At 36.5% G+C, this 26,355-nt stretch overlaps 1 pseudogene; it reads right to left on the bottom strand.

Annotated features, from left to right (window-relative positions):
* Window positions 1–9,246: 9,246 nt before the first annotated feature.
* LOC107525779 (metastasis-associated protein MTA3 pseudogene) lies at window positions 9,247–10,793 on the bottom strand (annotated as a pseudogene).
* Window positions 10,794–26,355: the final 15,562 nt, after the last annotated feature.

Here is a 26,355-nt window from a genome sequence, read left to right as displayed (position 1 = left end):
CACAGTTTGATTCCCGGTCAGGGCATATGCCTAGGTTTCAAGCTTGATCTCCAGTAGGAGACTTTTGGGAGGCAGCAGATCAATGACTCTCTCTCATCATTGATATTTCTTTCTCTCTCTCTCTTTCTCCCTTCCTCTCTCTGAAATCAATGAAGACATATCTAAAAAAAGAACAAGAAGGAGAATGCTCCTGAATAAACTTCTGGCTTTCTCTAGAATGAGAGAAAAAACCCTAAAGGGAAGTGCAGCTATTTTTTTTCTCAGGAATTTAGATTTCTAATAAGAGTGATTTCATGCTAAAAATACTGGACTGTTATTTTCATTTTTAAAAAATATGTATATACAATACATTATATGCTCTCTATGTAATCTAATCTACATACGTGTATAATTTACTAAAAAGTGAAACAGCAAATTCAAGCTGCTTAACATATCTTAACAATTCTGGCGGCATTAGGCACTATGGTGCACAGTGAAAATAATGCAGAGGATATTTATGTCTTATTTTATTTTATGTCATCTCATCCTGTTTACCTTTTTTTTTTTTTTTAACATTCAGTAGGATTTTTTTTTTAATTTTTGTTCAAAATATTACAGATGTCCCTTTTTCTCCCCATTAACCCATTCCACCCCTCTCCAACCCCCTCCCCGGTCCCTCACCACACCATTGTCTGTATCCTTGGGTTATGCATATATGTATAGAAGTTCTTTGGTTAATTACCTTATTTTTTATGTATTCATAGCATATAGATTAGCTTCAAACATTCTTGTCAATGGCATTTTCTAGAAATAAGTCAACATTCTAAGACATCACTATTGTACTCCAAGTTGCAAGAAATGTTTTAATCTGTTATAACTGTTCACTTCCTATATCTTATTGAACTAGACTTTGTGCACAGATTCTTCTTATGCCATTGTTTAGTTTGCAAAATTTTCCAGCCTTAAAAGTAAATTCCTTCTTTAATATAAATGAATAAACATATACCTTTGCTTAACTTAGCAGTTCTACAATTAATCCAAATGTATTCTAGTTATAATTTTATAACTTTATCAACATTCAACAAATATTTAAATACTTGTCAATTGCTTACTATGTGCAAAGCACTGTACTAGGTGATAAGATGGGTATTATAAAGGTACATATGACATTATCCTTAAAATCAAAGGCACTAGTAAAGGAGAAAACATATGCAAATAACTGTAATAAAAACCCTAAATTGTAGGTGTGGCTCCAGTAAAGTACTACAGAAGTTCAGAGAAGGGATCAGGAATTATATAATGCAGAATGTGGCATTTTTATAAGGAAGGATAATAACCCATTGAGGCTGGAATGGAGACTGCCTGAAAGTGAATTGATTGCAATCAGGCTAGAAATTTAGGTTGAGATCAGTATATGTAAAATCTTGGAGACCACAATAAAGAATCTAGCACTTCAAGAAATTAGATATTTTTCAATAGATGAAATACTCACTTTTTGTGCTGCTTTTGGCTGCTTTCCCTCATCCATTGGAGACTTTGGCTCACAGCCTTCCTCTTTATTCCAAGCCCTGCCACAATCATCCTTGGTGACCCCAATGTCCACAATGAACAACCCTTCTAATATTTTGGCCTCTATATTCCTTAATCTTCATCAACCTTTCACTTCAACCACCCAGTTCCATGGCTACATGCTGGACTTTTTCTTTACCAAAAACTACTTCATCTTTGAAATCTCACATTTAGATTTCCTATTCTATCAGTAGCCACTTATTTTTTTAGTTGTTTCATTCTGTTGTTCTCATTACACCTGTATTTTAATGACATCAAAACCTCTATCAATTCCCCTTTATAACTTTTGTTCTGTGTAGCCTAGATCATATCATTTATAACTTTCCTATTCTTATTGACATCCTCAAAATTTTATTCACTTATTTTTTTGTTTGTTTGTTCCCATCTCCTGTCAAAAATTTAACTTCTGAATCAATCAAATCTATCTGCTTTCTCTACATCTATACCAAGTTTGCTGGGGCATAAATCACCCCACTATACAGAAGAATTATATGATACTTTCCTAATTTTTTAAATTTCAACTGGAGCTTCCACACTACTCAGCAAACCTTTTGTATTTCCCTACTCTACTGCCTTTCTCTTTTCCATTCCAGCCCTATGCTTTCATTTTCAAAATATGACCTCAACTCTTGCTTCACAGAGAAACTAAAGTCATCTCAAGGAAATGTTCTCAACTTCCTTATATGCCAACTACAAACTTACCAGCTTCCTCATTTAGCATATAGCTGGTAACTGAAGCCGTGGGAAAGATTAGCATCCTCTAGGAGATTGTGTCTATAAAGAACACTGGTTTTCAATATTTAGATCACCTAGGATTACCTAGGATGCTGAATTAAAATGCAGATTCTAAGGTGCTATAAAATTCTAAAGTGGTAATAGGCATTAAAATTTGTATTTTTACCAAGTACCTTACGTCATAATGCTACAAGTGTTCCTAGAACCACACTTTCAAAAATAATGGCATAGAGTGACACTAGAAGAAATCTAAGAGCAGAACCTTGGGTTATGTCGCTATTTAAGAAGAATGCATATGGGTGATCAAGTAAGGAAGATAGAGAGGGAAAGCAGGAGAAGAGTTTACCACAAAAAAGAGAGAAGCTGGAATTTCCAATTGGCAGGTGAGGTCAATAATAAAAAATATTCCAGGTATGTAAAAAATAAGACCAAATAAATCTATTGGGTTTATACTACAAAGGTGGGGAGATAGTTGATGATTTGGCAAGAAGGATTTCACTATGAGGAAAATGGTAGATTGCAGTGGCTTATGGAGAGAATTGGAGTTAAGGCAATGAATGCAATGAGCATAGACTTTTCAAGAAATGTAACTGCAAAGGTGAAAATATTAGGGCAGCAGTTGGAAGAGATCATAATATTATAGTCTGCAGACTCCTGGAGGGCAGAGGCTATGTTTGCCTTTATCCCCAGGACCAAGTCTAGTGTCACTAAATGTTTGTTGAATGAAATAATTCTTCAAACTGCATGCATTTATGTGTTTCTCTCTGCAATAATGATTTAGTTTGGATAGTCATCAAAGACTCTTACTGGTAAAATTTGATGATCCCGAACTTGTTAAACTCAATAGTGATTGGAGAAAGAAGAGAGAGGGTGTTTCATTTTCAACATCTTAGAGACTAACTAGTGGGATCTCTACTGCTTTATTGTTCAATTGGTTATTGAGACAAAATATGTGAGAAGTGGAAGAAATTAAAGTACACATGTGGGTAGGGCCAGATCATAGAGGGCTTAGAATTCCAGGTAAAATTATTGTTATGCCAGACAATTAAAAGTTTTTGAACAAAGAAGTGACAAAACCCACAGGTATTTAGGTGGATGTTTCTAACTTAGTTACCTTAGATCCAATCCTACCTTCCTTGTAGGAAATATACCTCTATCTTCCTTATCACAGTATTTCTTGCTATTTGCTGAGAGGCAGTAGAATGGACTAGTCAACAGCAGGGCCTCTAAAGTCAGACAGACTTCCTTTATTATTTTTTTAAATTTTGTATTAGTTTCAGGTGTACAGCATAGTGGTTAGACAATCATATACTTTACAAAGTGATTCCCCTGATATTTCAAATACCCACCTGGCACCATACATAGTTATTACAATATTATTGTCTATATTCCTTACTCTGTACTTTACATCCCCATGACTGCTTTATAACTACCAATCTGTACTTCTGAATTCCTTCACCTTTTTCACCCAATCCCCTAACCCCCCTCCCCTCTGGCAACCATCAGTCTGTTCTCTGTATCTATAAGTCTGTTTCTGTTTTGTTTGTTCATTTATTTTGTCCTCTAGATTCCACATACAAGTGAAATCATATGGCATTTGTCTTTCTCTGACTGACTTATTTCACTTAGCGTAATAGCCTCTAGCTCCATCCATGCTGTCGAAAATGGCAAGATTTCATTCATTTTTATGTTCAAGTAATATTTCATTGTATATATGTAAACTTCTTTATCCACTCATCTATTGATGGGCACTTGGGTTACTTCCATATCTTAGCTATTGTTAATAATGCTGCAATGAAATAGGGGTGCATATATTCTTTCAAATTAGTGTTTTGGATTTCTTCAGATAAATCCCCAGAAGTGGAATCGCTGAGTCATAAGCCAATTCCATTTTTAAGACATACAGATGGCCAATAGACATATAAAAAGATGTTCAGCATCACTGTCATCGGAGAAATGCAAATTAAAACTACAATGAGATATCACCTCATACTTGTCAGAATGGCTATCATTAATAAATCAGCAAGCAACAAGTGTTGGCAAGGATGTGGAGAAAAGGGAACCCTCATGCACTGTTGGAGGGAATGCAGATTGCTGTAAACAGAATTCCTCTTAAATCTGCCTCTACCACTTACTCATGGTTGTCTTGGTCTAGCCTTAGTTTGTTTCCTCATCTGTAAAGTCACATTGTGAGGATTCAGGAAGATAACCTATGCAAAGTATTTGGCAGGGATTAAGCCCAACTTACATGTTACCCATTATACTGTTATTATAGAATATTATAGGGATGTCTTACTGGTGTTCTCTTTCTCACTCCAGGAAATTGCCTGCTTCTCAGCCAGGAACAATAGTTTTCTTTTTTCAGAAATTTTACACTTTTGGAGGTGGCAATAGTTCAGATCCTTTTAACTGTTATATTAAATGCATCTTAAACATATCACATGATACCCCACATGAAGTATTGGGGTGAAGATAGAAAGAAATTGTTGCTGAAAGCTTGACTTTATAAAATGGAGTCATGATGCCTCCATTCTAAGCCTTTTTCATGCTTCTATTTCCCAGAACTTTGTAGGAGACAGGCAATGCTGGCCAGCATTATTGTTCCTATCTCAGCATACACAGACATACTCAAACTGAGAAACTTAAAATATAATACAATTATGAGTAATTTTTGGATAGTTGAATTAAAAACTACTCTCCTGCAGATGATCTGTGCACTCTGCAGCTGAGATTTCAATGTAAGAATCCCCAGTGTCTTGCTTTCATATTAGTGGCAGAAAAGGAAAATGTCTCTATCTTTGCATCTAATAGGGTGTTAAAGAGCCTGCTAGTTATCTTTTGCCCATCACTAAATTTTATGTAATTTTGCAAAGGATTGAGCTATAATATAACTTTTGTGGGTACACAGCACTTAAAATGATCATCTTGGATAATGATTTGTTTAGCTAATTGACTTTAGCTAAAATAAAATTACCTATCAGGCTCTGTTTCAGGCCCTTGGACATCCAATGGGCATTTTTAAGCAATTGGAATGGTAGCACTTCTTGCTTTTGAGATCCCTGAAGCAATAAGTTGATGTTTAAACTATAATTCAGCAGTGGCTGAGAGGACAACTTGCTGTGTATTTCTTGTAACACAACCACATCAGATTTTTCCATTCTTGGTATGGATTCTAAATCCTCAAATGTTAATGAAAGAATTAATAAGTATTTGATTGTCAATCCATTTTCAGTACTAAAATTACTAGAAACTGGGTTTTGAGAAGTGAGTTATAAAAAATCCAAAAGAAAACAGATTCACATTTTATTTTTTAAAAAACAAAACACTCCTAATAGTAAGGGAATGGAGAAATCGCAGAATAAAGTCTTTAATCCCATATGACTTTTCTCATGCATGGACCAGTAGTTTCAAGAACTGTTACAGAAAATAGAATATAGAAATAATTGCAACTTTCTATTAGTTTTGTTTTTATAAGGCCATGTTTTTCTCCTTTGTTCCCCCCCATCCTTAAAAATTCGTTGGGTATGAGCTTCTTAGCCAGAACTGGCTACAAAATTTATGGAACCCAGCACAAAATGAAAATATGATATCCGTTGTTCAAAAATTAAGAATTTCAAGATGGCAACAGGAGAGCATTCAACCAATTACTGGGCCCTTCTATATGTGAAGCCCTAAGTGACTATACAAGTCACACACCCTTAAAGCTGGCCCCCTTCCTAGATTTTTTAAATCCCAAAGTGGGAAACTGCACATAAAATGTCACCTTTATCTTGATTCAATGGTCCAATGGTCTTCAATATTTTTCAGTGACTTCTGTTACCTCGTTCATCTCCTGTCCTTTCCTTACTGACTCTCACGTCACGTCTTGAAAAGAACAATATGCTTATTTTGGTACTGTAAGAATCTCTATGCTTTGCTTCCTTTCAGATTTCGTCTTTGATCCTCATGTTTAAAAACCTTGCTGAAATATCCTTTGGGTGTGCATTGAACTTTGATGATAAAAGCCCCACTCAGTAGGTGTTCACTCTCATTGGGACTTCTTTTCATCCTAGTTGTAAGGTTTGTGCTAACAAGTTTGATATTAGAATGCATGTAGGTTTTCACTGTTTGTTTTTCTAATCACAACTTTTCCTTTGTTAATGATTATGGGTTTTTATTTTTTAATTTATCTTTATTGTTGAAAGTATTACAGATGTCCCTTTTTCCCCCACTGATCCCCTCCACCTTACATATGCCCCCCCACCCAGGCCTATGATTATGGGTTTTTAAACTTGAATCTTAGAGCTACTTCTCTCAATTTTAACCTAGGTACTTCCTTTTGATACTAATCCTATCTCCATACAAAGCTTTAATTACTCTAGTTGTTACAGCCCCAAGCTTTGAGTTCATTTTCATCAATTATTCAGTAATTGGATTGAGCATCTGCTAAACTTTTGACCTAACAGATTGGCTTAGTTGAATATCTTCTTCAGATTGTGCACTTAAAACAGGTTTGGTCAGCACTGGTGTATTAACTTGCAGAAGATTCATATTGCATTGTCTATAGAAAAAAAAATAAGTGTATTCCTGATTTCCATACTAATGTGTTTTTTTAATTGACCTTTTCTTTTATAGATTTGTTTGTTTAGAACTTTATTTTATTTATTATTTTCTACACTTTTGCTATTTCCATAAATACTGCCCTATCATGTGTCTTAATATCCCTGAAACTTTTTTTTATTAAGTCTTATTTATAGAAGTGTCTAGTACAAAGCTACACATGTAGAGATTTATCTGGGAAGATTCCTTTTAAACTGTACTTAAATTATGCAGTAATGTTCTCAAAAAAGGCCTTTAATGGGGGCACTACTTATAAGAAAATCAGGTTTTCTTGTCCTTCTTTGACTTCATAGCAAAGGACCCAGACTCCACCTTTGCTCCAAGTCTGAGACCACACTCTTTAGGTAGTGAAAAGTTAATCATTACTCTAAAATAGAATCTTACTCATTGGTATTTCTGAGATTAACTCCATCACTTTCACTTCCCAAAACCACTTTTCTCCTCACCAACAGAAGAAACTCTCACTTATGGTAGAACTCAGGCTGCTGGTCACAAATGTGGAAAACAAAACACAGCAGAAATAGTGAGGTCTATAAATAAATCATCCTGGGGTTTGGGCTCCCTGTCAATGTTATGTAGCTATAATTCATTGCTTATCAAACTCTTACAAGACACTCAACCTCTTTTGCTTCTTTGCTGGTTGTCAATTTAGCTCAGATTCTGCAAGGTTCACCATACTTTTGGAAAGCAAGTGGGTCACAACAATCATAAAGCAAGTCCAATACTCTTATAAAGCTCAAAGCATATTTGGCAGAAGCCATATAAGTGTGTCATATGATATCAAAGAGTAACGATCCTAAACTGTCTGCTTAAGGTGACCCCCCCTTTTTGCATTCCCCCATCTGCTAAGCTCATGGGGTGAACTTATGGGTGAAGATCGATTACAGAGGAATGCCATCCATCTAATTGATAGCAGGGTAGTCATTGAAGGTCAGGGAACTTCAAATAGATATGGGAGATTCTGGAAATTGTTGACTACTCTGCTTTCAGGCAAAGCTATTGGAAGATATTGAATTCTTACAACACTGAGATGTGACATTTATGGTTTTACCTAATGCAATTTGTGTATAAGCAGTCTAAAAGGGCTCCCAAGCTTAGCTCAACAGCTGTTGCTGACCATCCAGTGGAGCAGAGATGTATCCATGGTATCTTCCTGTTTCAGCCAGAATAGGGATTCCCATAGGGCTTAATGGCTTAGCATATTTCTCGCATCCTTAATAAATAAAATACTGCATCACATAGGGAAAATCTGAAACCCGCTTTCAGAGACGATGAAGGTAATGATATTTGCAATATTATGTCAGTGGGGGGTAGATAGTGAGAAGAGATTCAAATTGGAGGTTATTAAAACACCTCTATTCTTTGAAGTGTCTCCATTTTTCTCCATTCTTTAATCATGTAAATGACCAATAAACAACCTTCCCAGGGGAGGGGTATGCGATTGATTGCACATTACAGATGATGAGAAGGAAACTATATTGAGTGAGACAAATACTAAAATAAGCAAATTTTATGGAGAGGCATTTTCTCATTTATTGTCCTGTTAGCTTGAGAACATTTAAGGGAGAGGGGAGAAAGAACAAACATGTGACAATTTAGAGAACATCTGTAGCTGGGTATGGGTGAGTGTAGGCTAGGGATTTGATTATTTAAAGCATAATAAGAAATATATTAAATCTTTCTCTCCTTACCTTTCTTATCTATTCTAAAATGTATTTCCCAGATGAGGCAACAAAAATGGTACTGGTTTTGAGGTTTTGAGAAAGAAAGCGACAGAGACAGAGAAAGATGGGGAGGGGGGAGGAAGAGAGAGGGAGAGAGAGAACCTATTAGCACATCTCAATTAGTTACTTAACAGTTTGACTAATTGCCACCTCGAAAATCACAGAGGCTCTGATCCAGAGAAGGGAACAGAGGACTTTGTATTGGGGGTAGTAATATGATAAGTCAAGGATGGCTGTGGGGAGCAAGGCGCAATGGTCATGGAAGGGGAAGCACAGAGTAATGGAGTGTTGACATGGTAGAAGTCCCAGAAATGCACTAGAGTGACAGTGAAATAAATATCTATATCCCTGACAGATAAAAGAAGAAGCCAGAGGCTTTTTGGAAAGGCTTTAGATTATTCCAAGATAACAAAAGAATGACTTGATGATTTAACATGATCCATTCTAGTCAGAGCCCATAGGTCAAATGAAAGCAGTGGGTCCTGATCCTGGAGTTTTTTATTTAGTAGCTGTAAATGGGAATCAGGAATACAGGTTTGTTTTTTTTAAACAGAAGAACTTATGTTTATTGCAAACAAAAACAAAACAAAAAAGAGAGAGCAGGAAAGAAAGAAAATGGTCAGAAACACAATACATAAGGTTAAGAATTTAAAAGCATCTTACATTCTGCCCTAATGGCAGCATAATTAATAGGAACAAACAGCCATCTCGCTGCCTGCCACAGCTGGAGGGTATTTTTGCAGACCTGATGAGCAAATTTTGTGAAATATGTAGTGTGAAGGAAGAAAATTTGGCAGGTCTTCACTGAAGACTTTGGGCTCCCAGTGTTTCTGACCGGCACCCCCTGCATGGCTTGGCGAGACATGTGGCTTCTGACACAGGGGTCCTCTGTAGGTGGGCTGGGAGATAACTTCTCTTCTGACTGGGTGGGCATTTTCAGGCCGCCATATTTTTTTCCAATAGAGCCAACAAGTTGCACATAATCTTCACTGCATATTGGGTGGGCCCCAAGAATACCACTGATGAGACTGTGTAGCATAGCAGCTCTCACAGGCTTGCCCTAAGAGGAGATTCTGCGGCTGGAACATGGTTCCCACAGCTCCATTCACAGCACCAGGTTTACCATTGCTGGTGGATACTTGCTTTGCTGTAAATTGGGATATACACTTGTTTCAGTTTACTCTCAGCTTCTGCTGCTTTTAGACATTTCTGCTGCTCGTATCTGTCAGTAGTTTTCCACATGTAATAATATTCAATGATGCTAGTCAATGAATTCCAAGGGAGAAAGTCTTGACGTATATAGTTGAAGTCTTTGCCATTTTTTCCCAGTACCTCTTCAAAAAAACTAGCTTCAGAGGCTGACCATTCTTCCATTTCATCTCTGCATAAAGCAGGTCCTCCAAGTGGCACTAAGACATTAATTGCACTGCTCAAATCATAGCTGTGTCTACACAATGTATCCATAGCATTAAACAGGGTGATATCTTGAGAAGCTGCAGCTGAGCTCTTATGCAAACCAGGCTGCCTTACAGAACTGCTGCAATCAAGGGCTCAACCGAATGTCCCAATGGCACATGCTAAAACTAAAAACTGGTCTATCTGTTAATCTGTAAGTGGGTTATTTGGGTCCCAAACTTTAACTTCCAGTTTGGACTGTTCCCTCTCATCTGATTCTCCTTCTGAGAGTATTTCTGGAATGTCTGCTTGATATCTAGGTCCCACTCAGATTTCATCTTTGTTAGCTAACAGTGTTTTCACTGAGGGGTCATAGACCAATGAGTAGAAAAATGCATCCTCTTTATCAAGATATGACAGTACTGACTCTGTCTCATTCAGAAGGGCAACAGTGCATTTCCCCCTGATATGTGTTGCAGGCAGAGATTCATACTGGTGGGATAAAAAGAGTTCCTTATGTTTCAACTGATGTTTCTGTTTATCAGTCAAGTTGGCCTCAATTGTTGTTTCAGATTCAATTGTTGTTTCAGATTCTTCCTCAATTTCTTTAGCATGCTTGTCTACAAGCCTTACAAGTTTGTTGGAAATATCTCGTCGTCTATAAGTGCACACTACTTTTGCTTCCACGTTGCCAGTTGCAATCTTGTTGAGTTCTTCTGTCCTCCTGATTAGGTACGAGTTGCTGGAAGAATTCTCAAAGTAGACATAAGGCAAGAGGGAGGAGGGTATCATGAGTAGGGAGAAAGTTTGTTTGACCTTATTTCTCACTTCTGCAGAAGGCTGGGAAGGAGGTAGACAGAAGAGCAAATGTCCAGACAGAGCTCAACTCCCTACCTCTGGCTGTGGCGCCCTGGACCCACTAAGCCCCATTCTTGGGGGACAGGTCAAAAAACGGATGGGAGTGTGAGGAACAAGAGGTGCTGGGCCTTGTCCCCACAAACAGGCTTGTCTAGCTGGGCCCCCACTGCCCATACCTGCACCTCACACTCCCACTGAAAGAAGTAGAAGATGAGGTAGAGGTCCCCCAGCCTCTCCAAACCCCTGTGCCTAAGGAATACCGATTTTTAAGGTCTTTAGGAGATTCCAGTACTTGACCAGACTTGGCAATCACCATTTTAGACAGAAGTAATTGCCAAAACGACCTGAATTTTACCTATGCTATATTATCCCAGTGTTTTGAAAAAAGTTATATAATCAATATAGATTTGCAGGAACTTATTATTTTAAAATCTGTTGTATTTGAGCAAACAGTCCCCTTTGTTTTCAAGAGAAAAGCATAACCTCAAGATCCTATAGGCTGGGTAGCTCAGTTGGTTAGAGCGTTGTCCAGATACACCAAGGTTGTGAGTTCAATCCCCGGTTAGGGCACATACAAAAAGCAATCAATGAATGCATGAATAAGTATAATAACAAAATCTCTCTCTTTTTCTCAAATCAATTTTAAAAATTAAAAAGACCTTATAATTTAACAAGTACCCAGTGGGTCTACTGCTGTTTAGTGATAGAACACTCAAATATTCAGTGTTATTTTTGCTTATGTGTTTCTTTCTCTTGGCTATTGGTGGTGGGATGTTTTTTGTTTTATTTTGTATTGTGTGGGGTTTTTTTTGGTTTTTTGCTTAGCAGGGGGAAAGACCAGTTTTGAATAGTTAATCCTTCATCCCTTGAGTTCAGAAGGAATAGCAAACATTACTTATGTTCATATAAACAGATTAAAATGATACAAATGCAAGTAAAAATATTGGCAGATTCCATTCACAATAGCTAAAAAGAGAAAGCAACCCAAATGTCCATCGATAGATGAATGGATAGACAAAATGTGGCAAATACACACAATGGAATTGTATGCAGTCTTAAATAAGAAGGAAATCCTGTCGCATACTACACCAAGAATGAACCTTGAGGAGATTATGCTAAATAAAGTTAGCTGGTCATAATAATAAAAATACTGTATGATTCCACTTATATGAAATACTTAGAGTAGTCAAATTCATAGAAACAGAAAGTATAATAGTGGTTGCCAGGGTCTGAGGGGAAAGGGAAAAGGGAAATTGTTTTTTAATGGGTATAGTTCCAGATTTGCAAGATGAAAAAGGTTTTGGAGATCTGTTGCACAATGATGAGAATATAGTTAACACTATGGAACATAAAGTGGTTAAGTTGGTAGATTTTATGTTATGCAAACTTTTTTTTAAAGTACAATTTAAAAAAAAAAAAAGCATTGGCAGTCTCTCACCACCATCATGACATAAAGAACTTTTTTTTCCAAGCATGTAATAATTTTGTACTCTGGCATACATTTGTTCTGAGCTTCCAATAGTTGTTTTAAAATAGTCCAGAATCCTGTAAGTTATTAAACTTATAAACTCTTCTTTTTATTTTTCTTAACATCAGTTTTTTTCTTGACAGTTTTTCCATGGTTCCCCTTTCCAAATATTGAATGCACAAAGAATTTATTTCTTTGTTTATCTATCCTGAATTTCATTGTGTCATGATCACTGTGAAATAGGAAGTACCTGTGGGAAATGCAAACTTCCTGCTCTTCCTTACTTTAATCCCAGATAGCCTACTTCTAGCTTGTATGCAGCAAAATATTAGTTCTGCATTCTTGGCATGTACATCTCCCAGGTAATCATGATGCTATCACCACTTCCCTGTCTATTCCCTTGTTGATGTTTTCTTCAAACTCCTTTGCAATTCAATTTTCTTTATAAGAAGTCTTTGTAATCCATTTCTTACTTCATCATGCCATAGTATTTCTCAGAAATCTCTAATTTGTTTTGTCTTTTTGGATCTGAATATCCCAGAACAATTTATTTGCTGTATCAGAGGTGGGAGTGGGCTCTGTAAAATTATCCAGAAATAAATTTATGAATGAAAGAATATTCTTTTTAATGAGGAAACTGGTTATTGTAGAGTCCACAGGACTCTGGCCATTTAGAGTATGAGGGTAAGAAAAGTTGTGGACTCTTCTTAATAACATTTTAAACTGTTGCTCTTTGTTGAATGAGAAAATACACAGTTACAAAAAACTACTGTGAATTTAATAACAATTGTATCAATAACAACATCTAGATACATATGAAATATATATATATATTTCATTATACACACACACACATATATATATAATGTATTATTTATCCAGAAACCTTTATTAGGCATATAACTGTAGGAAATTTCTCCAACACCATCCCACCCACTACCGTTCAAGAGATCTGTGATCAGAAGTTTAGCAGAACTGTTGTGTGGACTAATCCCTGATTCTAGGTAAATTACACATAAGTAACTCCAGAGAGAGGGTGATGTAACGTATCCTAAACATCTCCAGTAAAGAAAAGTCCACAAGCTTATGCTATTCTGTCAGTCCTTAATAACTTTTTCATTTTAGGCTCCCTGCCTGCCTCAGACATCTGTGTCAGCCAAAGACAGTAACTCTGGGCAGTTTTTTTGGTTTTTTTTGTTTTTCTTTTTTCCATCCCTGCTGTTCCTTGAGTCAATATATGCACCCAGGTCTGGGGGTGGCCTCTGTGCCCCACCCTCATGTTTCAGAGGTGAACAGCAGGGAGCCAGTTATAAGGATAAGGATTAAGAGATGCCAGGTGCCACATCATTTTGCCTGTTGATCTTGACAAGTTGCTTAACTTCTCTGAGGTGTTGTTTTTAATTGATTTCAGAGAGAGAGGAAGGGAGAGAGAGAGAGAGAAATGAGGAGGAATTCCTGTAGCTGAAAGGTCAGTATTTTGTAAGCACTATAATAAAGATGGGATAAAATAAAATCAATGGATGTTCAATCTAGGTGGAAATTCTGATGATGAGTGGGGTATTTGTATGGACTTAGTATTTTCCTATAGACTGCTTATTAGTTGCAAGGGGGGGGGGAAAGTAATTATACAGGGAAGAAATTGGACAACTATTTTGCCAGGTGATCAACATTAACATCATTTATCATGAACACATGGACACTGTGTGCCTTCAGATGTAATGCTCTGAGAAAATCACAATACCTATGTAATATTCCAGCCTAGAATGCATAGCCTGAATATGATCATGAGTCACACTAACCCTACAAAAGGAACATTGGAAATATCAATATCTTTTTTAAAAAGTAGAGTAAGCTTGTAGAATGTTCTAGGATAAAGAGTCTAAACAAATATGATAAGTAAATGCAATACCTAATCCTAGACTAAATTCTGTACTGGAGGGATGGAAATGTTATAAGGGATGCATGTAACAGACGATCATATCTCAAAGGGAAGAGAGAAGGAGGGCAGAGGGTAGGAAGAGATTAACCAAAGAGGTTATATGCATATATGCATAACCCATGGACACAGACAATGATGGGGTGAAGGTCTGGGGAGGGGGTGGGAGTGAGGTGGAGGGGATCAATTGGGGGAGGAAAATGGGACACCTGTAATACCTTCAACAATAAAGATAAATTTAAAAAATTTAAAAAATAGAAAAAGGATGCTATTAGGTAAACTGAAAAGAGTTTGACATGGATATATAGCTATTGGATTTGATAAAAGTAGTATCTGTCAGTGAAAATTTGTGAGGTCGATAACTTCCCATACACTGAAGTATTTAAAGGTAAAGGAATGTGATGTATATAATTTACTTTTAAGTGGTTCAGGAAAAGAGAAGAGGAGGGAAATTTTGAGAGAGAAATAGGGAGATGGATGGAGAGAAAGAGAGAGAGAGAATGAAACAAAGGAGGTAAAATATTTAGGAAAGTTAAAGCTAGCTAAAGTTATACCCATGTACTTTACATTATATTACTCTTGCAACATTTCTGTATGTTTGAAATTATTTCCAAATAAAAAGATTTAAAAAGAAAACACACAAACCTTTAAGTTGTCAAAGAGTTCTTAGCTACAACCCCCAAAACACAATCCATAAACATATTGGACTTAATTGGTAAATTGGACTTCATCAAACATAAAAACTTCTGCTTTTGAAAGTCAATGAGAAGAGAATGAAAAACCAAACCATAGACTAGGAGAAAATATTTGAAAGCTATATAAAAGGCTTGTATCCAAATAAAAGACTTGAATCCAAAACTCAGAATGATTTTCAAAGTAATAAAAACTGCTGAGCCTTTAACACCATTCTCCAATTACAGGAACTAAGGCAATGCAGATAACTGCAGAAAATACAGAGCGTTAGAAATACAGAAAGGAACTCTCAAAACAAAATAAAACAAAAAATAAACCAATAAAAATAGTAAAAATATTTGAACAGATATTTCACCAAAGAAGATATACACATAGCAAATAAGTACATGAAAAGATGACCAAACTCATTGGTTATTTGGTAAGTTATTAAAACCATAATAAGATACCACTTCATACCCACTAAAGTTAAAAAGTCTGACCATACCAAATGTTAGTGAGGATGTAAAAGAATTGGAATGTTTACATACTGCTGGTAGTAATTTTAAAAGGTGCAACCTTAGAAAATATTTTGACATTTAGTTAAAAAGTCAAACCTGAACATTACCATATAATCCACCCACTCATCTTATAGGTATTTACCCAAGAGAAGTGAAAGTATATTTCCACACAAAGGCTTTATAAGAATGTTTATAGAGACTTTATTTGTATAGCCCAAACCTGGAACTACTCAAACATCTATCATGAGGTAAATAGATAAACAAATTGTCTGGGAACATTACTAAGCAATAAAAAGTAATTAAGTACTGATATGTGCAACAACTTAAAAAACCTCAAAATAATTATGCTGAACAAAAGAATCCAGACAAATGAAAGCACATACTGCATAAATCCACTTACATTAAAGTCTAGAAAATGCAAACTATAGTGATAGAAAGCAGAAGGGTGATTGCCTGGAGCAGGAGGAGATGGGAGGAGGGGCAGGAGGGAAGGATTTCAACAGTGCATGAAGGAACTTTTGGGATGAACAATATTGAATATAATCTCAATTGCTGTGGTAGTTTCATGGGTGTATACATATGCCAAATTTATCAAAATGTACACTTTAATTATGAACAGCTTATTGCATGTCAATTATATCTCAATAAAATTGTTTTTAAAAGTGACTAGCACAGTGGCTGGTACACACCAGGCATTCACGGCATGTAGATTCTCATCTCTTTCTTCTACCAACCCCACTCCCTATTCTTTACATCTAGTTCATAGTGCCAAAGAACAGCAGTTTTCATTATAGTAGGGTGTGGTTTTGTCATAAATTTAAAGACCAAAATCAAAACAACAAAAAAAATACACAAAATCTGAGCATCAGTTAATTCTGTTCACAAAAAAAGAGTAACAGTTAATCATGTTCCTAGATTTTAAGATCAAAAAATGGATAGATTCCTTCTGCACCACCTCCCCCCTCCTTATCCTTTTCTTCCTGCTTCTCCTCTTCCTCATTCTTCTGACAATTAGATTTTGCAGATTTAATGGAAACAACAGCCACCACATTGGGATATCACTTTCTATGTCAAAGAGCAAGAAAAAATTTCAGATTCCACCTCAGAGCACCTGCAACTCAAAAATTTATGGAAATGTAAGCAGCTACATGTCTATTAACAATAAATTGAAAGGGTATAATCGTTCTTTATTTCCTTTTCACAAAGATTGAGAGTCACGGAAGCAGCAAATTATTCTATCATTTTGGGGGGATATATGCTTAGTTGAAGAATGAGATGGGATGGGTAAAACGGGTTTGAGATAGATCAGAGGGTGGTCCCTCTTCATGTCTCCATTTGAAATGGAAACAACATCCTTGAAACTAAACAAAGTGAAAAACTCTCTTTAAAGTGCAGGCATTTATAATGCTCACATTACTGTTTAAGCTAAATAAAAGCCTACTATGGGCAAATATTGACTTTCATGTGTAGAAACTGGCAGTACTGAGGAAGATTTTCTGTCTGCACAGGTTCATCAGATACTACTGAGATGATCCAAAGAGAGATTTTTGTCAACATTTATTCCAACTCCTTAGATGGGTCACCAAATTTGGCATAGCAATATGTATTGTTAATGAGCAGCAAAATAAAGGCAAAGGATTGAAAAACAAATAAATGAGCAAAAATTGCAAGACAAATATTAAATCCAAGTTAGATCCAGTGACATAGAAGCATGGAACAGTCTGATGAATCTCAGAGGGAAGGCAGGGATGGGAGAGTGAGGGGAGAGAGATTATCCAAAGAATTTACATGCATAAATGCATAACCCATGGACACAGACAATAGTGTGCTGAAGGCCTGGGGTGGAGGTTGGGTGTGGGGTAGAAGGGGTCAATGGGGAAAAAAGGGGGACATCCGTATGTACTTTCAACAATAAAAATAAATTAAAATAAAATATAAAATAAAATAAAATGGACAGGGTTTTCACCTAAAAAATTTTTTTTAAATAAACAATTGATCAACCAGTGGGGTAAGTACCAACAGGCAGAATAATATGTGCCCATTGTGAGATTAACTAGAAAGTATGGTTTAAAATATTTTCATGTGTTCAAATAATCTCAAAGTTCTGAAAAATAAAAAGGAAAAGGTCTTTTATGATTTGTATGCTTTCTGGTAACAGAGATAAGTTTTAAATTTTTCATGTAGTGAAGATCAGTAAACCAGGCCTTTCTCTAAAAATTTCTGTAACTCTTTGGATATTGAGTGTAGTTAAGAGGGAATATCATGACAGCATAAAATCAAAGGGCTCTAAATGAGGATACAGTAGATCCACAGGTAGGACAGAGTGAGCAGGCAATTTAAGGAATGATGCCCTAAATGAGATGAAGTAGTCATTTATAAGGTTATGATGCTCCACAATTGGGCAGAGTTTTTTTTCTCTTTTTAAACCTTTGAATGTAATAAAATGAAATGAACGCTAGACTTTCTATTAACAGTGACAGGACTGTGAGGCTTTACTGAGTTTAAGACCGAGGTGAGATTAAGGGGGCTGTTGCTTGGCCAAGGAAGGAAAACCAGGGTAAAATTAGTTCAATATTTGAAACTAAAAAAAGTATCAATTGTTATCTATGTATTTTGTATTTTCAAATTCATGGTTACATTTTTATATTGATTCAGCTTCTAAATATAACTGCCATATTGTAATTTTTTATAGATGGTTTAAAAAGTAAGAAAAGAAAAGAAAAGAAGCAACATTTGATTGCAAGCAAATTAAAATTGTGTCTTTTTAATTGGCTTCTCAATTCTGTAAATCCTGGGGAGAGCTGAGTTATGAGGATCTATCTTAGACTGACAGGTGTCACTAACAGTACAGTGACCTAAATGACAAATGTTGACCTAAATGACAGATATGGTACCACGGAGATGCAAACCTATCTCTAAACTGTTTAGTGTTACATAAATGGCACCTGATCTAGTGAAGTTTTATCAGAATGAAGATTTTCAATTCATGGAACCAATCACGAAAAATGCCTACTTGGGCTTGGCCCGTATGCTCAGTGGTTGAGTATTGACCCTAGAACTAGGAGATCACACAGTTCAGTTCCTAGCCAGGGCACATGCCTGGGTTTGGGGCTCAATATGTAGTAGGGAGTGTGCAGGAGGCAACAAAACAAGCAGACAAAGAAATGAAAATAGAAAATAGGCTAATAAGGGAACCAGATAATTTATCTTCCCCAAGACAAAACTTTGGAGGCCTAAAGGAAATTTAAAACACCTCCAAGATTTTAAAAAAACAGCCAACACATTATTTTTCACACATGCAAAGACTTTCAGATTCTGTGAGAAAATAAAGGCTTCTTTGAAAAATCAATTTTGAAATTTGAAAATAATTTTGAAATTTGAAAATAAAGACAGGATATGATCTTATAATGCAGAAAAAAGTTTAAATTTGCTAGTTTTTTAAAACTGCTAAAATGTCCATCAACTTTTCAAAAGCCATTCTCTATCCCTACATTTTTACCTCATGATTTTGTTGCCCTGTGAATATCTGTTTCTTTTTCTTTCTCACCCAATCCTTGTTCTAGTATTATCTTTTCAGTTCCCTCCATCATTCTTTGTCCACCCTCTATTAATTGGCTATAATATAGAACAAGGTTTTTAAAAATATATAATATGCAAGTGTAATATAACCTTTTAATTTAAAAACCAGATAAAGAACAAGATTGCGTTTTACTTAAGTGATCTTGAATTTTTCCCCACTGTGGGTCAATGGTCAAAAGAAAAAGTTCCCCACCCTTGATTTATGTAGCCAGTGCTATGCACTAACAAAGATAGTAGGATGAGGAACCAGCAGGAGTCCAGGAAAACTTCTGTTCCATTTCATTTTTTTATTAAACTCTTGCCTTAAACACATTTCCTGAGCAATGAAAGAAAAATGTCCTTCCAATTGCTTTGCTGGCCCTGCCACTGTTCAATGGAGAAGTCACTGCTTCTCTTTGTGGGAGGGATTTGGCCCCTCCTGACTGAATATGCTTTGGAAATATAGGAATATGGAGCCTTTACTTTAACAAAAACAAAAAGAAAAAAAGCCTGGTGGGACTAGCCATGGAATTTCCTATCCAGAAGAATCTGGGAAAGTTACTAACCCTGACGTTGTTTCCCTGGTCTCCTCTCCACTAATCCTCTGGCTCCCCCACATCCTGTAGCTGTGTTGCCAACAATTCCACAGGCTCTGGGACACTAACATTGACTGAAATACCATCCTCCATGTGCTTGTTTAGGCTTCGGAGGAAATGTCACATGTGGCTTTGTATTCAGAAGATGCCAATTTAAAACTGAACATGTTTATAAACTATATTCTATATTTAATGTATTTCTTTCTACAGGTGCCTTGCTATCCAGCAGCCTTTCTCTTATAAGATTTTATTCTAGAGGCTGACTCACTACTTTAAGTAAGCATTCTTATATTGATCTTATAGTTTCTAAACTTAGAATTATAACCAATGCCACATATAGCTTCTTTAACACTTTAAGTGCTCATCATAAGCTTGGAACAAAATAAAAAACATTATTATCAATGGAAATCTAAGGATTCAATCATCAGAGAATCCTGAGGTTTCATTAGACCTTATTTTGGTTGCTAGGCAATATTTTTAAGAGGCCTCAGAACAATGACCATAAGGAAGCGAATGGCCTGTTTAAAATGGCCATGGGATGAAAGAGGACTTGGCTGTTTCTCCTAGTTTCTGATCCTCAACTCTGACTTTTTAAAAAATGTATCTTTATTGTTGAAAGTATTACAGATGTCTCCCTTTTTTCCCCCATTGATCTCCTCCATCCCGCATCTACCCTCCCCACCCCCCGCCCTAGGCCTTCCTCACAGTATTGTCTGTGTCCATGACTTATGCATTTATGCATATAAGTTCTTTGGTTAATCTCTCCCCACGCACCCACCCACCCCCGTATTCCCTCTGAGAGTCATCAGTCTGTCCCATGCTTCTGTGTCTCTGGAACTATTTTGTTCATCTATTTATTTTGTTCATTATATTCTGCATATGAGTGAGATCATGTGACACTTGTCTTTCTCTGACTGGCTTATTTCACTTAGCATAGTACTCTCCAGGTCCATTCATGCTGTCCCAAAGGTTAAGGGATCCTTCTTTTTTACAGCTGCATAGTATTCCATGGTATACATGTACCACAACTTTTTTATCCACTCATCTGCTGATGGGCACTTGGGCTGTTTCCAGATCTTAGCTATTGTAAATTGCACTGCTATGAACATACTGGTGCATAAATTCTTTCTGATCAGTGTTTTAGATTTTTTAGGACATATTCCTAGAAGTGGGATCACTGGGTCAAATGGCAGTTCCATATTTAATTTTTTGAGGAAACTCCATACTGGTTTCCATAGTGGCTGCCCCAGTCTGCATTCCCACCAGCAGCGTACTAGGGTGCCCTTTTCTCCACACCCTCACCAGCACTTGTTTGTTGATTTGTTGGTGGTAGCCATTCTGACAGGTATGAGGTGATATCTCATTGTCTTTTTAATTTGCATCTCTCTGATGATTAGTGACTTTGAGCTTCTTTTCATATGTCTCTTGGCCATCTGTATGTCCTCTTTGGAGAAGTGTCTATTTAGGTCCTTTGCCCATTTTTAAATTGAATTGTTTGTCTTCCTTTTGTTAAGTTGTATGAGTTCCTTATATATTTTGGATATTAACCCCTTATCAGATGTTTCATTGGCAAATATGTTCTCCCACACAGTGGGCTCCCTTTTCGTTTTGTTGGTTTATTTTGCTGTGCAGAAGCTTTTTATTTTGATGTAGTCCCATTTTTTATTTTCTCCTTTGTATCTCTTGCCCTAGGAGATGTATTGGTAAACATATTGCTACCAGAGATGTCTGAGATTTTGCTGCCTATTTTGCTTCCAGAATATTTATGGTTTCAGGACATACATTTAAGTCTTTTATCCATTTTGAGTTTATTCTTGTGTATGGTGTAAGTTGGTGATCTAGTTTCATTTTTTTGCATGTACCTGTCCAATTTTCCCAACACCATTTATTGAAGAGACTGTCTTTACTCCATTGTATGTTCTTGCCTCCTTTGTCAAATATTAGTTGAGCATAATGGCATGGGTCAATTTCTGGGTTCTCTGTTCTGTTCCACTGATCTATATGTCTGTTCTTGTGCCAGTACCAAGGTGTTTTGATTACAGTAGCTTTGTAGTATAACTTGATATCTGGTATTGTGACCCTTGCAACTTTGTTCTTCTTTCTTAAGATTGCTGATGTTATTCGGAGTCTTTTTTGGTTCCGTGCAAATTTTTGGAATATTTGTTCTAGATCTGTGAAATATGCTGTTGGTATTTCAATAGGGATTGGATTTAATCTATAGATTTCTTTGTATAGCATGGACATTTAAATGATGTTAATTTTTCTGATCTATGAACACGGTATATGCTTCCACTTGTTTGCCTCATCCTCTATTTCCTTTGTCAATCTCTTATAATTTGTCAAGTATAAGTCTTTTAACTTCTTGTCAAAGTTTATTCCTAGGTACCTTATTTTTTTGTTGCAATGGTTATGTGCGCCCTCCGGTTGTAATTGGGTCTTTATTGATGTTGTCCTGTTTGTGTGTGGGCTCAGTCCTTGGGCTGGTTAACTGTGAGGCTCAACCCTGACTACATCATGCCAACTGTTGTACAAGTGTTGACAGAACCAAGTCTTCTGTGTCTCCTCCTATCCTTACTCCATGTTCCCTGATCTCTCTATATTTCAGATCAGCTATCCTTTAACTGGTTTTTCAAATCAATTGCTTTGCAGTTTAGCCCCAAGTTAAGTCCATATTGGAAGAAAGAGGACAGAGCTTCTGTCTACTCTGCAGCCATCCTGGAATCCTGTGAGGATGGCCATGTCTCCCACCTCACAGTCATGTTGTTGAGGCCTTGATTAAAATCCATGCTGTGAACACATAGTCAGCGCAGTAGCAGCTTATATTTTGATGAATATTTGAATCTATGAAAACATCCTTCAAATAGGAAGGTTGGGTATTACAGATAGAGGCTGTTAACAGTAAAGATGTAGACCAAAATGAGAAACCATTATTATTTCCATTCTCTTTTTTCTTAGGATGATGGGACAAAAATAGCTAATATGTGGAGATCACACCTTTTCTCACCCAGCCTGAGGAGCATGCCAACTTTTCTCATAACTGTATGTCACATACCTGAGATTTTCTTTGTTCATTTATTTATTAGATTTCTTTTTTATCTCCCACTGCTAGAGGCAATCTCCAGAAGAACTGGAAATTTTTTTCTTTTCTGTTCACTGTTGTATCCCTAACATCAAGGACAGTGTGTGTCATGGTAATCACTCAATAATAATTTGTTTGATGAGGCAATAAATGAATATAGTGTACTCTGAAAGTTTTAGCAAATTCAACAAAAATAATTTAAATATTTGATAGGTGCCAAACTATGTCTTTCACATTCAACTTGGTGGGTTTTGGGAGGCAGGAATACAGTGAATTCGACAAATACCATTTTGTGTAGGTTTTTGTTTTGTTTTGTATTGTATCTCAGCAACTAATATTTCACAAGAGTATCACATAATCTGGACTTCAGAGAACTAGGTCTTCTGAAGCATGAATCACCCTAAGCCTGACAAAATTTAATTAAATTCATGTGTCTCTTATTTCCACAAAAGCATTTATGTTGTTTTTTTTAGAACATTAACAGAAATTAGTGTTGCATTAAATTTCCTTGTATCGTTCATAGCATCTTGCATAGTGTTGTGCTTAGACAAATCAACAGTAAATAATTGTAAGAGGAAGGAAGTATAAAAGAAAGAAGGAAGGAAGGAAGGAAGGAAGGAAGGAAGGAAGGAAGGAAGGAAGGAAGGAAGGAAGGAAGGAAGGAAGGAATTGAAAGTACCCTAGCACCAAATGAATTTAGATTATTATCCTAAGGTAATTGAAACATAGATAACCATGAATCTGATCTAAAAGTTGCTCCCATTTGCTCTGGTAACTGAAGTAGAAGATATTGAAGATTGTGTCAATGTGAATTATGTGTTTCTCAATATTTCCTTGTTTCTTTGTTCTTTCTTTCCTTCCCTTCCTTCCTTATTTTTTCTTTTCTTTTCTTTTCTTTTCTTTTCTTTTCTTTTCTTTTCTTTTCTTTTCTTTTCTTTTCCTTTTCTTTTCTTATCCTTTTCTTTTCCTTTTCTTTTCTTTTCTTTTCTTTTCCTTTTCTTTTCTTTTCTTTTCCTTTTCTTTTCTTTCTTTTCTTTTCTTTCTTTTCTTTTCTTTCTTTCCATTCCTTTTCCTTCCTTCCTTCCTTCCTTCCTTCCTTCCTTCCTTCCTTCCTTCCTTCCTTCCTTCCTTCCTTCCTTCCTTCCTTTCTTCCGTCTCCCTTGCTTCCTCCCTTCCTCTCTCTCTCCCTTCCTCTCCTCCTCTTCCTCCTTCTTTCTCATTTTTAATCTTTTTTTATTTTAACTGAACAGATCTTCTAGGATTATGTGAAGACTGTTTTGATTTCCAGAGTATTATATAGGGAAACATAATTTGTAAACATTATTGAATGTTGCTTCTTTTTGAATTAAAAAATCACAGCAATTATCTTGGAACACTTAATGAATTCATTAAAGCATTGGGGCAGGTACCTTAAGGGGAAAAAAGGCAAGATCATGCCTGTGAATTATAACATCAGAATTCTTTACATCAAGAAGAGTATCAAGTGCAGATACAGAGGAGGATGAGCCCAATAGGAAGATATTTGAAGTACACACTGGCATTCTTAGTTTTGGAAAAGAAAAAATAAGAAATAATTAAATTGGAATGGAAAATCAAGCACCTGCTGTCTTAATGCTTTTTAAGAATAAAAAAAGATAGAGAATAAGACAAAAAAGTTAGTAAAGCATATCATATGAATGTGATAAAGTAATATTTTTCAAAATTAGTCTTGATCAAAATGGTCTTAAAATAGGTTTTGGTATTGTGAGTGGTTGTAGAGGAGGAGAATATTAAGGATGAGTTTTCTGAATTGATTCTGTGGTTTTTGGAATTGATTCTCTAATCTGATTAGATTTAAAGACACTAATGACTCTGTTTCCAGTAGTAGAAAGAACACTAATTGTACGTGGCATGATCTAGTAATAGATACATGGAAAATATCACCATTGGATACTTCTGATAAACCACTTTGAAGAAACAAGGAGCCCGGCCTGGCGTGGCTCAGCGGTTGAGCATCGACCTAAGATACAGGCGATCAGGGTTCGATTCCCAGTTGGGGCACATGCCCGGGTTGTGGGCTGCAGCCGATCAATGACTCTCTCATCATTGATGTTTCTCTCTCTCTCTCTCTCTCTCTCTCTCTCTCTCTCTCTCTCTCTCTCTCTCTCTCCCTCTCCTTTCCTCTCTGTGAAATCAATAAAAATATATATATATAAAAAGAAGAAACAAGGAACAAAGTGACTCTGTATATACTTTTCAACATTTTTGGAAAACTAACAAGTACAATTTGATTTCTCCAAATGTCCTTGAACAAAGTGGGGGTGGGGGGGAGGATGAACTCAGATTCAAATATCCAGCTCAAGCATTGCATAAATGACTTAAAAGCTTCTATGTGTTCCCTGAAAGAGACTCTTTTTTCCCATAGCTGCAAAGCTGAAATTATTGAAACTCAAACGCAGAACTTCAGCTTGTGACTAGCTGAATTACAGTGCAAGTTGAACTCAGCCTTCCAGAGTGTTAAAGTGAAGGCATCGACTAGGAACTAATGGAATCCCAAAAGTTGGAATGAAAACATGTGGAAAGGCCTTGATGAAGCTGGGAACATTGAGCTCCTAAAATCTGATGAGTCTTTTTTACCAATTGAAGAGGTATCCCCACTCTACCCCCAAGCAGAAGTGACATCCCCATCCCCATCCCCAGTGGCACTGGCATTTTCACCCACAGCCGTATGAGCCTTTTCACCTCCACCTGTATTACCTGAGGAAACCTTAATGGCCTCCCTTGAGGTATTTGTCATGCAAGGAAATGCTGATTCTCCTCAGGACCTCCTCCCACCATCCCTCTTGATGTCTAGATTTATAACTAGACTCAAATCACAGCAGATCACTAGAGGTGAGGTACAATGTGTGATCATGAGGAGTAGCCCAATGCTTCAAAAGGACAACTTTGAGTTTTCTAATTTATACAGACAGAAATCCAGGGAATATGTGTAGGAATGAATGCTAAGAATATGGTATAATGGTGAAGCATAAAATTGCATCAAGCCGAATTTACTGACATGGGCTCACTAGGAAACCCACAGAAGTCTTGAAAGGAAATGATGTCAGATTGTGGTGGCTCTTGAACTGTATGGTAAGGCACTGGTGTTTGTTTAATTTGGCTGGCAAAGAGACCAATCAAATTTTGTTGTGTTTTGTTTTGTAGGCAGCAGGAGTTGTGAATTTTGTGCCATGCAAAGTATCTCAGGACTTGGCTGACATGCTTCATTATCAGGCAAGGATACAGTGAAAAAGTTACAGATATAGGATGTTTTTGATACCATCAGGGAAGTCAAGGCAAGGGTAAGGATCTTTATCAGTGTTAACTAAGATAGGTAGCAAGAATTATCTAACAGCAAACATCTTGTTTAACTGAATGAATCCTGAAAAAAAAAAAATGCCTGCTACCCTGTATTCTTTTTTTAAAGAAAAATATCTTTATTGATTTGTGTGTCTTTTTAATTTATATTTATCATTGTAAGTATTTCCCCTATTGATCCCTTCCACCACCACCCCCTTCACCACACTGTTGTCTGTGTCCATGAGTTATGCATATAAATTCTTTGATTAATCTCTCTCCACCCACTCCCCCACCCCCACCCCCACCTTCCCTCTGAGATTCATCAGTCTGTTCCATACTTTTATGTCTCTG

The sequence above is a fragment of the Miniopterus natalensis genome, chromosome X (assembly GCF_054644295.1).
Source record: "Miniopterus natalensis isolate mMinNat1 chromosome X, mMinNat1.hap1, whole genome shotgun sequence".
Lineage (NCBI taxonomy): Eukaryota > Metazoa > Chordata > Mammalia > Chiroptera > Miniopteridae > Miniopterus > Miniopterus natalensis.
Note: the sequence above shows the minus strand (reverse complement) of the source record. Positions and strands in the feature narration are given on the sequence as shown.